The sequence below is a fragment of the Vicugna pacos genome, chromosome 19, assembly GCF_048564905.1.
Source record: "Vicugna pacos chromosome 19, VicPac4, whole genome shotgun sequence".
NCBI lineage: Eukaryota > Metazoa > Chordata > Mammalia > Artiodactyla > Camelidae > Vicugna > Vicugna pacos.
Genome location: NC_133005.1, coordinates 43203967 through 43209966, shown reverse-complemented (window position 1 = coordinate 43209966; position 6000 = coordinate 43203967).

The window sequence follows — 6000 nt, the reverse complement described above, 5'->3', positions numbered from 1 at the left end:
TGAAATAAATAAATAAACCTAATTACCTCTCTCTCACCAAAAAAAAAAAAAAAATTTAAGTCAATATGGTGCTTATATGTAAAACTTACATTATGGTAAAGTCATTTCAACTTTACTAACTGATACTGTTTTGAATCATAAGTAATGTCAAGTTGCTTTATATACTTCTTGTGCTTCACAGTTGAAAAAAGAGTTAAGATCTCCATTTCCCCAAAAATACACAGTACATTTAGTTTGAGTTCAAACTATAGTTCAAGTGGTGTTTTTTAGACTTTGATGTAAGCTCAAAGGATAGCTACATACTTAAAAATCCATTTAACTCTGCGACTGAGCAGCTTCCACACAACCTTGAATTGGAAGTGATTAATCTGTAATGGAATGACATGATACAAGAAAGTATCAAGAGAAGACTGTTAAAGAATTCTATATGTATGTGATGACTATGCTCAATTAAAATCACGTGCCTGGGACTGATAGCGGTTTCGGCCGTATCTGTCTGTAGGGAGAGGCATTTCCAAAGATGGAAAACAAAGTCTTGCCACAGATCAGCATTTATAGATGAGTATCTGCATTTGATTTTGACTTTAGGGGGCAGTAACTCTGATCACCAATGAGGCAAATGTGATCCCCCTAAAAGTATTCCATTCTTCTCATTAGTAGACCTTTGTAACAAAAATTATACTTACTATATTTTGAATTTCATCAGTTAAAATTGTGTGAGGTTTGTTTCCTCTCTTGTTATATAAGATCTACATTGAGTTTGCCCCTCAACCACAGAACTTAAAATATTTACTATCAGATGCTTTCTTAAAAAGTTTACATATTAGAGCAGATGAAATTAACAGATCTATACAACACTCCACCCAACAACAGCATACATATTCTGCTCAAGGACACATGGGGCATTTTCCAAGATAGACCATATATTAGGCCACAAGTTAAATCTCAGTAGAGTTCAAAAGACAGATATTATACAAAGTATCTTTGCCAACCACAACAGGACAAAATTAGACATCACCAACAGAAGGAAAACTGGAAAATTCATACATTTGTGCAAATAAATATTCTTAAGCAATGGATCCAGGAGAAAATCACAAAGAAAATGAAAATACTTAGTGATGAATGAAAACAAAAATACCACAAACCCAAAGTTATAGGATGCAGTGAAAGCAGTATTAATGGGGAAATTTATAGCTATAAACACACTAAAAAACAAGAATATTTCAAATTAACAACCTAAATTTACAACTCAAGGAACTAAAAAAAGACCAAACTAAACTAAAAGCTAGCAGAGAAAAGAAAGAACAAAGATTAGAGCAGAGATAAAATAGAGAAGAGAAAAACAATAGAGAAAATGAATGAAACCAAATGTTGGTTATTTGAAAAAAATCAAAATTGACAAACATTTAGCTACATGGATTAAGAAAAAGAAGACTCAAATTACTAAAACCAGAAATGAAAGTGGGGAACACCACTAGCAGTACTACAGAAATAAAAAGATGATAAGAAATTACTATAAAAACTAGCATGCCGGCAAGTCGGATAACCTAAATGAAATGGACAAATTCCTAAAAATACCAAACCCATCAGGACTAAACCGTAAAGAAATAGAAAATCTGCATAGATTTATGACTAGTAATGAGACTGGATCAGTAATCACAAATCTAACAAAAAAAAAGCCCCGGACTTGATGGCTTCACTGGTGAATTCTACCAAATATTAAAAGGAGAACCAATACCTTTCTCAGACCTTTCCCCAAAACTGAAGAATAGGGAACACTTTCTAGCTCATTCTATGAGGCAAGCATTACCCTGATGCCAAAGCCAGATAAAGACACAACCACAAAAGAAGCTGATGTAGGGAGAGGGCACAGCTCAAGTGGCAGAGCGCGTGCTTAGCCTGTATGAGGCCCTGCATTCAATCCCCAGTCCCTCCATCAAAAATAAATAAATAAACCTAATTATCTCCCTCCTAAAAAACCAAAAAACAAATAAGACACCGATGTAACATACCACACAGGAATATGAAGGTGGAGAGAAACCCACAGGCACATGGCAATTGATGCAGAAAAAGCATTTGACCAAACTCAACACCTTTTTATGATAAAAAAAATTCAACAAACTAGGAATAAAAGGTAACTACCGCAATATAATAAAAGCCAAATATGAAAAATCCATAGTTAACATCATATTCAATGGTGAAAGACAGATTTTCCTCTAGAACCAGGGACAAAGCAAGGCGCCTACTTTTGCCACTTCTATTCAACATGGTGCTGTAAATTTTCGCCAGAGCAATCAGGTGAGAAGCAGAAATAAAAGGCATCCAAATTGGGAAGGAAGAAGTCTAATTATTTCTGTTCCCAGATTATATGATCTTATATGTAGAAAACCCTAAAGATTATACACACAAAAAAACCCTGTTAGAACTAATAAATAAATTCAGCAAAGTAGCAGGACATAAAGTCCATGTGCAAAAATCAGTTGGGTTTCTATGTACTAACAATGGTCAATCTGAAAAGGAAATTACAAAATCAATTCCATTTATAATAGCATCAAAAATTTAGAAATTAATCAAGAAGGTTAGATGTGTACAATGAAAATGCTGCAACATTGCTGAAAGAAATTAAAGAAGACATCAATAAGTGGAAATGAAGTCCATCTTCATGAGTTGGAAGACTTAATAATGTTAAGACGTCAATACCATCCAAAGCAATCTACAGACTCAATGGAATCTCTATTAAAATTAAATAAGAAATTTCTACTTTTACAGCAATAGAAAAGCCCACCCTAAAATTCATATGGAATCTCAAAGAACCCTGAACAGCCAAAATAGTTCTGTAAAAGAAGAACAAAGCTGGAGGACTTAATACTATTTGATTTCAAAACTCATTACAAAACTACAGTAATCAAAACAGTGTTTGCTAATGCTGTGACTAGCATGCAGATAGACATATAGACCAATGGAATAGACTAGAAAGACCTAAAATAACCCATGAATATATGGTCAAGTGAATTTTGATAAGGGTGTCAAGACAAGTCAACGGTTGGAAAGGACAGTGTTTTTAACAAACGGTGCTGGCCAAACTGAATGTCCGCATGCAAAAGAATGAAGTTGGATCCTTACCTAACACCATGTAAAAATTAACTCAAAATGGATCAAAGGCCTAATGTATATAAGATGTAAGACCCAAAGCTATAAAAATCTTAGATGAAAACATAGGGCAAAAGCTTCACAACACTGGATTTGGCAATGATTTCTTGGATCAGAACCAAAGGCAGTGGCAACAAAAGATAAATATAGAAAAATGGGACTTCCTGGAAATTTAAAAATTTTGTGCACCAGAAGACAATATCAACAGAGTAAAATGGTAATCTACAAAATAGAAGATATTTGCAAGTCAGTAAGAGATGAATATGCTAAGAACTCCTAAAATTCAACAACAACAACAAAAAAACTCATTAAAAAACAAAGGACTTGAATAGACATTTCTCAAAAGATCTAAAAATTGCCAAAAAGCTCATGAAAAGATGCTCAACGTCACTGATCATTCTGGAAATGCAAATCAAAACTACAGTGAGAACCAAAAAAAAAAGAAAAAAGAAAAAAGCCAGAAACTACAATGGGATGCCACCTCATACTCATTAGGATGACAACTACACACACACACACACACACACACACACACACACACACACGTAGTTACATAGTTACATAAAAACCAAACAAACAGAAAATATCAAATATTGGTGAGGAAATGGAGAATTGAAACCCTTGTGCACTGTTGATGGAACTATAAAATGGCACAGCCACTGTGGAAGACAGTAGAGCAGTTCCTCAAAAAATTAAAAATAAAATCACATATTATTCGTAACTCCATTTCTGGGTATAAACCCAAAGAATTGAAAGCCAGGGTCTCGAAGAGATATTTTTACACCCGTGTTTGTAGCAGCATTATTCATGATCACTGAAACGGAGAAGCAACCCAAGTGTCCATCAATGGGTGAATGGCTAAGCACAATGTGGTATATATACATACAATGGAATATTATTCTGCCTTTTAAAAGAGAATGTTCTCCGGGGGAGGGTATAGCTCAGTGGTAGAGTGCATGCTTAGCGTGCACAAGGTCCAGGGCTCACTTCCCAGTACCTCCCCCAAAAGAAATAAATAAATAAACCTAATTACCTTCCCCCACCCCAAAACAACAGCAACAGAAACATAAAGAAAGACATTCTGACACAGGGTACAACATGGCTAAGCCTTGAGGAAATTATGCTAACTGCAATAAGCCTGTCACAAAAAGACAAGTACTGTAGGATTCCCTTTACATGAGTTACTTATAGTTTATGAGTTAGTATAGTAACTATAGTTACCAGAGTTTATAGTCAAAATCATGGAGTCAGACATAGAATGGTGAATGCCAGAGGCTGGGGAGATGGACTGGGGAGCTATTGTTTAAAGGGTATAAAGTTTTGATTTTAAAAGTAAAAAGAGGTATTGAGATGTGTGGTAGTTGCACATGTTATGAATATATTTAATGCCACTGAACTTAAAATGGTTAAGAAAATAGAAGAGGAGGAAGAAGATTTTGTTTCACGGCCCTGAAAGCCACTTGCTGCATCATCCAAGAGGGCAGGATCCTGCTCTCAAGATGCCACAAAAGTCTTTTTTTCTTTCCCTGGGCTCGTCGGTGAGATACTTGGAAATAATCACCCAAGTTTTCCTTTAGAGTAAAGTCTTTAATTTCTTTGGGAAAAAATGTTCATATGATGCTAAGTAGGTTAGAATTAATGATGATGATGACTAAAACAGAAACCGAATGGGTCACAGTTGAAGGATGCTAGAGGATGAAGATATTATTTGGAAAACTAGGAAATAAAGATAGAGAATCGAGCACTTACCTTGCCTGTCCTACACATGCTGTATATCTGGGTGACCAAAAAGTAGGTAAGAGGAAGTTTTCTTTTTAAAGATGAATTCCTGCTAATACATGGAAAAGGAATGTTACTATCAGTTTTTGACCATATTTCAGCCGCCGATGAATTAATGAATGTACACATTGAATGTCAATGGTGCTCTCAATAAAAAGAGAAAACAAGATGTATTTTTCCTAGTGAAATTAACACAGCATCACCTAGGAAGTCTTCCAGCCAACAAAATCAAATCTGAATCTCATAAGGCCTCTCGTCAACTCTGAGTTCACAAGAAATACAGAGGACTGAGGAGCATGCTAAACCACCTCTCAGGAACTCAGCAAATCCAGACTGTGGGAAATAACCTGTTTCGAGAAAGAAAAAGCGGAGATGAAGGGGGACCTACAAACTCAAGGGAACTTGACAGTTATGTTAAGGAATCTTATTTTTGGATACTTACTTACTTATTTATTTATTGAATCTGTCACTGTCTTAATTTTTTTCCTAAATTAAAAAAATTGAAGTATAGTCAGTTTACAATGTATTAATTTCTGGTGTACAGCATAGTGATTCATATATATATATATATTCCTTTTCACATTCTTTTTCATTATAGGCTATTACAAGATATTGAATTGAGTTCCATGTGTTCTACAGTGGGACCTTGCTGTTTATCTGTTTTATATATAGCAGTTGATATCTGCAAATCTCAAACTCCCATTTATCCCTCCTCACCCCTTTTCCACCTGGTAACCACAAGTTTGTTTTCTATGTCTGTGAGTCTGTTTCTATTTTGTAAATAAGTTCATTTGTCTCATTTTTTTAGATTGCACATATGAGTAATATCATATGGTATTTTTCTTTCTCTTTATGATTTACTTCACTTAGAATAACAATCTCCAGGTCCATCCATGTTGCTGCAAATGGCATTATCTTATTCTTTTTCATGGCCAAGTAGTATTCTCTTGTATAAATATACCACAACTTCTTTATCCAGTAATCTGTCCATGGACATTTAAGTTGCTTCCATATCTTGGCTATTGTCAATAGTGCTGCTATGAACATTGGGGTGCATGTATCTTTTCTTTT